Raw genomic sequence first — 10,454 nt, forward strand, 5'->3', positions numbered from 1 at the left:
TCCCTATCTAAATTTGGGGGACGGTATATCACACCTAAAATTAATTTTTCATGCCCCTCTGAAAATTCTATCCAAACAGACTCTGTATGTGTTACTTCAGACTTAATACCCGTTTTTATGCAACAGTTCAAGCGATCTCGGACATACAATGCCACCCCACCCCCCTTCCCGATACTTCTATCTACTTGGAACAATTTAAAACCCTGAATGTGACATTCTGCAGGCATGTCCCGACTTTTTGAATTAAACCACGTCTCAGTAATGGCAAATACATCTATGTTACCTGCACTAGCAACTAGTCTCAACTCGTCCATCTTATTCCTAGCACTGCGACTATTTGTGTAATAAATATTTAATGACCCTCCTATCTCTTTACCCTTCCTGCTCCTTTCTGTTATTCCACTAAACCTATTACTGTCATTGTCAATTAGTGCCACTGGCTTTTCAATATCCTCCTCATTTTGCCTATTACTAGTTCTCCTAGTACTCATGTTACTACCCTGCGACTTCACAGTTTTCCCGCCAAAACCCATACCACTAACTATTCCTAGTTTAAAGACCTAACAGCTCCCTCCACTGCATTGGCCAGTGCTCCCACCCCACACCTAGACAAGTGAACCCCATCCCTGGCATACATGTCATTTCTGCCATAGAAGAGGTCCCAGTTGTCAATGAATGTTACCGCATTTTCCTTACAGTATTTGTCCAGCCAGCAATTGACACCAATTGCTCTGGACAACCATTCATTTCCAACTCCTCTCCTTGGCAAAATGCCACATATGACAGGTTTCCCACCCTTCTTCCTAATTATCTCTATTGCTGACCTATACCTGCTAATCAGGTCCTCACTCCTACGTCTGCCAACATCGTTGCCTCCAGCACTGAGACAGATAATAGGATTGCTCCCATTACCTCTCATGATGTCATCCAGACGGCTAACAATATCCTTCATCCCAGCCCCAGGAAAACACACTCTCTGCCTCCTACTCCTATCCTTCAAACAGAATGCCCTATCCATGTACCTAATCTGACTATCCCCAACAACAACAATGTTTTTACCTTCCTTGGCGTCGTCCGTAGTGATGCTCCGAGTAGTTGACTCAAATTCGCCAGGTAGCATTACACCACTTGTAGAATTCGTCATGACGTTCTCGATGGTCTTCGTTGGGGTTTCTAGGGATGTCTCACTCACGTCTGCCAATGCTACCTTGGTGCTCGTTGTGGAATTCCCAGTAGAACACTCACATTCGTCAGGTAGCACCGAGAATGAGTTGGAAGTTTCCACGGCAGTCTTCTGGTTTCTCGTTGTTTCTGCCTCTCCAACCGTTTTCTTAATCTTCAGCTTGGTTCCATGTTGCCCGACCACTGACCAAGCTCCCCTCTTAACCTGGGGACTCACAACAGGAGGATTACTACGAATCCTCTTGTTCTCCTCCGTTAATCGCCGTATCTCCAGTTTAGCAACTCTGAGTTCTTCTCTCAGCTGCTGGTAAAGCTGCTCAAGAGAGGGCATCCTGGTTCAGATTCACAGAGAGCACACAAACAGGTCTTCACAGAGCTAAGTACACGTCACCACTCCAAAGTACACGTCACCACTGACTAAGTACACGTCACCACTCGCTAAGTACACGTCACCACTCAAAAGTACACGTCACCACTGAAAGTACACGTCACCTCAATAAAGATACCCAAGAGTTACACATGTGTCTAATTTATCAACATGGGTTTGTGCACTGGTAAATCATACATAGGTAGGTCTCTGTCTGTGTATGAATTACATGGGTGTGTGTGGTGTACATGAATTACGTGTATAGTACACATTGCTGTGTATATGGAATACACACTGTTCTGTCATTATAAGTTTATTTATCGTCTCAGTTTATTGTATTCTTCGTTTAGAGATAAAAATAATCAACATATCGTAGCCAGAACACGTATAAAATTTTTAATATATGCGTATTTAAAAAGAACTACAGTGTCACCGCACAGATAAACAATTGTTTATCTTGTGCAATCAGTGCTTTTCCATCTATTTGAGCGACAATCACTGAACCCCTGCTGCAAGTCGTAATTACTGGGATGGCATTTACCTCTATTTAAGTATAGGCTAATTAGGGTTAAGTTAACCTAGTCTAATATTTAATTTTCGTGTCGGCTTAGACCGGGCAGGGATTGACGCCCTGTAACACGTTGGAAAATACACTTGCTGTTGGGAGGATGGGGTTGAGCATGGAGTCAGTGCTGTCCTCACTACCATATAAGACAGTATTGGAGATGCCAGCGCCACATTAAACCCAGGTGTTGCTGCTAGCCAGTATCCTCATTTCACTTTCAAACTGACCACATTCTTGTCATATAGTGACGTAAGTTTCTTTGGCTCACTCCCAGCTGCCTGCTAAACGACTGGTGTCCATAGTAAAGCAGGGATGGTGTTGGGAGACGGTCAGCTCCCACAGGCAACTTTTTCTCCCGAGTTTCCCCTCGCCCTTAAAATAGACCTGGGTGATGTGCTGAGCAAAGATACACACTATGACTGGGATTTATAGTCTTGTGTCTAGTTTAAAAAAATTTTGCATGGTAAGGAAATTTCCTATAATCTAAAGTAAGGCTCTTTCTGTCTTGTATACTATGTAATTAACATTGGGTCGTAAATCTAACATGTATTAGATTTTTATTTAATACTACTGGATAAATTTAGAAATACAGAAAACGTAGTGTGTTTGGTATCGCCTATATAAAATTTTGAAATTACCTTGCCAGTCAGGTAAATATATTACTAGGAAGGTCAGAAATAATATTTAAATTTGAATGTCAGTATTGGACGAATATAACAATTATATTTTTAAACCTATTATCAGTTAATGGTTCATTGGAAAATTTCTATAATGTTATTTGGGGATAATTCGTGCGGGAAATAGCGTTGACTATTGTTAACAAATCTGGTATCTTTATTGTTTCAGCTAGATTAAAACATGTGATAACATTTGTAATATAAGAATTGGCTTTATGCAAAATGAGGTCTGACAAAGTGTCATCCTGTGTTGGATATCCTCAAGAATTCCTGGAATAAATTACTACACATATGCAAATATAGAATTTCAGTTACCAACAGATGTAACGTTCGTTTTTAATATAATACCATCATTATCATTTAAATTTGAAGTCTCTGATAAATGGTTATTAAATTTGTCTATATGTTAGCTGAATTAACGATATAGCGCCTAGATTCAGTCTATTAAAATGTATTTCAGTCCAGTGGAAACTCAGGGATACATACACCGAGAGGTGTATATATTTTGTTTATAGTAAACCCAGTTTTAGGAATTAAAGTATTCAAATAACCCGCACATAAAAGAGAGAAGCTTACGACGACGTTTCGGTCCGACTTGGACCATTTACAAAGTCACACTAACCAGAAGTGGAGCAGGACGGCTATGTATAGGCAGGAAGAGGTGGTGGTAGTAGTAGTAGTAGTAGTAGTACAAGAATGGTATATAATACCGCCAAGATGAAATTAAGACACATGCGCAACACCCGGGCATCCCTATCGTATCGTTCCAGTCACAGTATTGTGCCTTTTTTTGTTATTTATGAATTAAAGTATTGTTGATTGGTGGTGAACAGGTTAGGTGTAGCCTTAATGACCTGTGTAATCGGTAGGCTTTAAACCCCCGTTAGCCAACCAACCAGTGGAGACCTTGTGTCGTGTTATCCATATATTTCGGAACCAAATTAATAATACTTTTTTTGTGGCTTTTGAATTTGTGATTACAGTTCTGTGATATTGCGTAATCTCTGGCTACACGATTTTTTGTTGCAAAAGTGGATACAGCTGCACTGTTACTACCTTATTTGATGATTTACACACTGGAAATAAAAGGTATATTTCCCTGCCATATTTCATTCCAAGGAAGTGGAACGTCATAGACAGCGAACTGATAGAGGTAGAATCCTTACATAGTTTTAGGAAGATGTATGATAGAGCATACGTATCCAGAATGAAACCAGTAGCGACCAGCATGGAGACGGGGCAGGAGCTGAGACACGACCCCTGCAACTACAGTTAGGCGAGTACGGGATGGTTGGGTCCTGAGAAATTTTGAACAACTCTACGGGATTGAACTTCCCCAGACGTTATTGAAATGAAGTGCTTAAGAACTGTTGGCATCACACCCACTGAGAGAGACTTCATCCTCTTCCCCAACCCACAGGCACTACCAGGGAGGTGCCTTGATGCTGTAGTAGAGGGTTCTTAATCAAAGACATTGGAGCAACCTTTACCTTTCCTTGGATCAAAACTGAGTACCTCCTATTCTTCAAGAGTTGTGTGATCTCTAGGAGGGTAACACTTTCTCGTGAATGTAATAATGAGTGTTGGTTTGCCTCGTCTGTGCACAGTGTGTGTAGTGCGCTAGGAAGTGCCGTCATCACTAGTTCAGCTGGTGCCACTTACGTCATCAGCTACTCAAGAAGCTTTATGAGGAGTACCTTGATGTTGGTGAAGGGCTTTTGATTCAGTGTATTGGAGCTATTCTCCTATCCCTCGAAACAAATCCAGCTAACTTCCATTCCCCCAGGCGCTATATAACCCCTAAGGATTTAGCGCTTCTCCATTAATAATAATAATGATAGTATTGAAAATAATACAGTTTGGACAATGAAAATAGTGTTTTTTTTATATATTTATAACACCACAGTGAAAAAAAAGGAAGAAAATGCCGGAGCACTTTCGCGGTTTCACATAGCCATCGGAGGATTATACTATTTTGGCATGTATGTAAATTTTTAATGGATTTAATGTTTTTTTTTTATTTGATGTTCCTGTTATTCAGTGTATACATGATAAATATGTAATTAAGAGAATATGAAGTAGCAAGGGCAAGATAATGTGAAGTTGTAGTAAGGGTAGGATAAAAGTTACACAATGACAGTTTACCACGAGAGGAACCAGAATGAAGGAACACTGGTGCAAACCGAATGAATACCCAGATGACTCTCACAAACACCAGGACACAATGCTGCACAAACACGAGGGCACAATGCTGCACAAACATCGGGACACAATGTTGCCCAGATACCAGGACACAGTGTTGTCCAGATACCAGGACACAATGTTGCCCAGATACCAGGACACAGTGTTGTCCAGATACTGGAGGAGTGTTACAAAGACGCCTGGAAAGTTTCGTAGTAGTAAGTTGCAACAGACTACTGAATGACTGCGGTCACTTAACATATATATCTGAGCCTAGATAGCTCAGTTGGGAGAGCGTTAGACTGAAGATCTAAAGGTCCCCGGTTCGATCCCGGGTCTGGGCAGAGGTTTTAAGGTCTTAAGAAGAGGTAGAATAAGGCTGTTGATGCCAGGATAGTGGACCTAGTAGTGACCAGCGAAGATGCAGGGGCCAGGAGCTGTGAATCGACCCTGGCAACAACATATAGGTAAATACACATACAATGCATATACATATACACACACGCGCATACATTAACATACACACATACGCACCCGCGCGCGCGTACACGAGCCACCCATCCCTTCTGTAACCTTCAAACTGATACATGTTTGTGCTACTGCCATGCTGCTGCTGTTGTCATTTTACTGCTGCTGCTATGCTGCTGCTGCCATGCTGCTGCTGCCATGCTGCTGCTGCCATGCTGCTGCCGCCATGCTGCTGCTGCTCTCATGCTGTTGTCATTCTCCTGCTGCTGTCATACTGTTGTCATTCTCCTGCTGCTGTCACACTGTTGTCATTCTGCTGCTGTCATACTGTTGTCATTCTCCTGCTGCTGCCATGCTGCTGCTATCATGCTGCTGCTACTGCTGTCATGCTGCCGCCTCCGCTACCTCCCCTGCCGTCATAAACTTACTAAGGATAACCACCAATAATCATTGCTAGTAAATGTAATTTTTATTCAGACGTTTTAGATTCCGTTCATTACTTGTGCATCATGTGAGTCCATTAATATGCTTCTCACACCACGATGATACTGGCCGCCTTTCACCTTCTCTTATCCTCATTCACCCTTCAGTTGCCTTGATGCTGGTTAAGGGCTCTGGATCCAAGGAATTGGATCTACCTTCCTCCTTGATGAACCTTGATTACCATCCATTCCCCAGCTGCTGTATGGATCCTTCCTGTAAAATCAAGTATAATTAGTCTGAGAACTAATCCTTGTTACCTATACCACTCCTCCTTGATTCGCCGGTACTCTCCCGGCCCGGGTCTTTTCCATATGGTGACCTGGCCTAGGCTTCCTGTCTCCCGACGTCTCTCGTGTGTGCGTGCTTGCTAACTTGCTTACCGTGCAGTACCTACGGCTATAACTTGTCTTGCGCGCATCAGATGAAGGGGCACTCGTTCCTCCATCTTTCTTCACGTTGGTCCTACGTGTGACATTCAGCTGATCGTTGGGAATAGGTGCCACACCACTTTCCTACGGTTGGGAATAGGTGCCACACCACTAGTGTCCTACGGTTGGGAATAGGTGCCACACCACTAGTTTCCTACGGATGGGAATAGGTGCCACACCACTAGTTTCCTACGGATGGGAATAGGTGCCACACCACTAGTTTCCTACGGTTGGGAATAGGTTCCACACCACTAGTTTCTCACGGCTGGGAATAGGTGCCACATCATTAGCCTTCCCACGGTCTACTTTTGCTGATCCTCCGTCTCTGTTGCTCCCGGTGAAAGTTCTGCAGGCGCATGAGACGTGCGTCGCGCGCACTGTTGCACACATGCACAAGCAGGGATTTACGGAGTTCACATTGTCGCTTATTTAATGGAATTTGATACATCAGCAGTGTGTTGTTACCCTGTGTTTAGAGACAAATGACGCAAAGCTTACGAGTAGAGTAAGACATAATTGCTTAAAGGAACTTAACCGACTTCTCGCCTGGAATAGGCGTCTACAGTCTTTACACAGGGATGGTTAACAAGTGTGTTTATGTATAGAAGTAGCTAGGTGAGTGGGTGAAAATCCAGCTAGGGGCATTACAGGAGGCCTACTAGTCCTTCTAGTGACCTGTTTATGTAAGATGAACTACAGGTTTGGCTAAAGTAAGAGCTGTTTGATTCTGTTGGATTGTAAGGTGTGGATATTAGCGAAACCAGAACGGTACCCAACCCTTAGATGTGTGGGGGAAGGGGGAGGTACTCTGAGCTTTTGGTCTAAGGGATTGAAGCTACCCTCTTTTTCCTCAGATCAAACCTGTTTACCTGCCATTCTGTCGACGCCTTATGATCCCTACGGGTTTAACGCTAAATGAATAAAATAACATGGGGGAATTGTTTTGAGGAACAAATTTTTGATGGAACAAAATATAGTAGCGAAATATTTTTTTTTTTTTTGAGGAAGGAAATGTGTGTAGATGAAGGAATGAAACTCGACAATGGGAAGCAGAGTATGAAGCAGGGAAAGTTGATGTGGTGTGCGGGATGGGGAGGGCTTGTTGTGGGCCCCTCGCATGCAAGAGTGTGAAGAGTTTGGACATCACAACACCGAGTAGCAAGATTTAGCATACGGAGACCCACGAAAGGTCTAGTGGCACATTCGTGGCAGCTTTTGTGTATATTGTGAGTTTTGGAAAAGTTGGATTTATACAGGATATAATTAAGTACTGGTATGACAGTATAGTTGTAGGTGAGGGGAATAAGCTTCCAGGTAGAGACATTGGGACAATAACTGGGTTGGAACTGGACGGGTATATACCCGTCCAGGTATGGTTGGGTGAGTTGAATCTACGTAGCATGGGTTAATAAGCCTAATGTAGTGCTCATTCTTATGTTCTTATGATTACTGTTTTATTTTTCCACCCTGTGTTTGAAACTTTGTACCGTATTTGGCCAGCTGTTTTGGGTGACCACTATCTCCCACAGCACAGTGGATGAGAGCCCGACATTTTCTTTGATTTAAATGGCAGGGACAATATCCATTCTTTAAAAAAAAAAAAAGCGCTGTAGGAACCTGATAGATTCAATACTTTTTCATGACTAAAATAGAGCATCTCTTTCAGGCATGACTACACTTCCTGCTTCAGGTATGATGACATCACCATTTCCAGGTGTGGCTGCGCCTCCAGGTATGGAAGTTCATTGAATTATAGCGCCGCCTTCAGGTATGGAAGCACTTCCAGGTAGGGCTGTAACTTCAGGTATGACAGCACCTCCAGTAGAGTTATTAAGGTGATGAGCCTCTGTCACCGGCCATAATCCCGGTCTCCTTCACTCCAGTACTTTAATCACACTTAAGACGATGAAGGCGAGCCGTGCGTGTGTACAATGGTGTGGGGGAGGGCCTTGGAGATGATGGGAAAAAGAAGAGGGGGTACATAGAGGAGGAGGAGGAGGACGGGGAAGAAGGAGGGAAGAGTTAGAGCGGAAGTAGTAGGAGGAAGGGGAAGCATGGGAGGGAAAGGAAAAGAAAGGGAGGGCGAGTCTGGGAGACGATAAATGGATGTGTCTAGAGTACGGGACATTTACTAAAAGGGCTCCGCTTGTTGGAAAAGCGAGGTGTTTGTGGCAGTTGTAGGGAGGAAGGGAGGGAAGGAGAGGCCGTTCTGAGGTAGAGCAAAAGTGGTAGTGGAAGCGCTGCAGAAGAAGTGGTTTTAAAGGGAAACTAGGAAGTGGTAATTAGGCTAAATGAAAAGGAAAAGTAGTTAATGAAGTGGTGGTAGCGAGGAAAAGGGAAGGTAAGGGATTAGAGGAACGGGGTCCCTGGAAGTGGGAGGGAAATGATGAAGTGTGTGTGTATTATAATTTATATATATATATATATATATATATATATATATATATATATATATATATATATATATATATATATATATATATATATATATAGAAGTATATGTGGAAGTATGTTAATGTTGCAGTTTAAAAACTGTAGTGTAAAGCACCCTTCTGGCAAGACAGTGATGGAGTGAATGATGGTGAAAGTTTTTCTTTATCAGGCCACCCTGCCTTGATGGGAATCGGCCAGTGTGTTAAATATATATATATATATATATATATATATATATATATATATATATATATATATATATATATATATATATATATATATATATATATATATATATATATATATATAATGTGCAAAACAACCACTATGAAAGAGTAGTGAAATTCCAAGCGCTTTCGTGACTACTCACATTGTCAAGGAACTATGATAGTTCCCTGACAATGTGAGTAGGGGGCTCAACAACAGTTAACCATCTCAGACCACTAATTACCCAACAAAAGGCTGCAGTTAGAATGATAACAAATTCTCACTACAGGCAGCACACTCCACCAATATTCAATACACTAAACCTACTCACCATACAAAACATCCATACTTATTACTGCACCTATTACATACATAGAACACTTAACTCTGATATTAACCCTCCCCTCAAACATCTCCTTGCCAACCTCAACAGAACACATGACCATAACACAAGACACAGATCACTCTTTGATGTTCCTCGTGTTCATCTCACAATATGCAAAAACTCAATGCACATAAAAGGCCCTAAAATCTGGAATTCATTACCTGTAAATATAAAAGAAACACTACCTGTTTATAAGTTCAAGTCTCTACTCAAAGATCACTTACTCACCCAAAACCAAATAAATACTGAATAACTGAACCTTATAAATTGTATATCTTAAATGTTTCTCACAATTATATCACATAAATGTTAAACCTAAAACCCAATCTAACTTTATTATTTTTTAAATACACTACCTAACAGAATCCTTCATATGACCTGTCTTTGTAATACTCACTTGTGCTTTATAGTAATCTGTTTACATTAATGTTTTATCACTGACTTCATCATTGCTTAGTTAATCTTAAGTTAATTTTAAGCCAGCCCGTAATGCTATGCATAGTATAAGTGGCTTTGGCATACTGCTCTTATCTGTATTTTTTTGTACCTCTGTATGTGTGCACAAATTTAAAATAAATAAAATAAATAAATAAATAAGTCACGAAAGCGCTTGGAATTTCACTACTCCTTCACAGTGGTTGTTTTGCATATTTTAAAATCACCTGTTTACTGTGATCTTATTGTATATATATATATATATATATATATATATATATATATATATATATATATATATATATATATATATATATATATATATATATATATATATATATATATATATATATATATATATATATATATATATATATATATATATATATATATATATATATATATATATATATATATATATATATATATATATATATATATATATATATATATATATATATATATATATATATATATATATATGTATGTCGTTCCGAATAGGCAGAACTTGCCATCTTGGCTGAAACAGCAACACTCATCTTGCCATATAGGACAAGTGAAAGTTTGTGTATCCAATAATTTCGGCAAAATCATTCTGAACCTAACAAAAAAAATATATTTCACTGTGTTTGTTTAGTATTAA

At 40.5% G+C, this 10,454-nt stretch overlaps 1 non-coding gene across 1 annotated transcript; it reads left to right on the forward strand.

Moving 5' to 3' along the window:
• Positions 1 to 5,243: 5,243 nt before the first annotated feature.
• On the forward strand, positions 5,244 to 5,316 carry TRNAF-GAA (transfer RNA phenylalanine (anticodon GAA)). The gene has a single exon. It is a non-coding gene; the product is annotated as a tRNA-Phe (tRNA).
• Positions 5,317 to 10,454: the final 5,138 nt, after the last annotated feature.

The sequence above is a fragment of the Cherax quadricarinatus genome, chromosome 14, assembly GCF_038502225.1.
Source record: "Cherax quadricarinatus isolate ZL_2023a chromosome 14, ASM3850222v1, whole genome shotgun sequence".
Lineage (NCBI taxonomy): Eukaryota > Metazoa > Arthropoda > Malacostraca > Decapoda > Parastacidae > Cherax > Cherax quadricarinatus.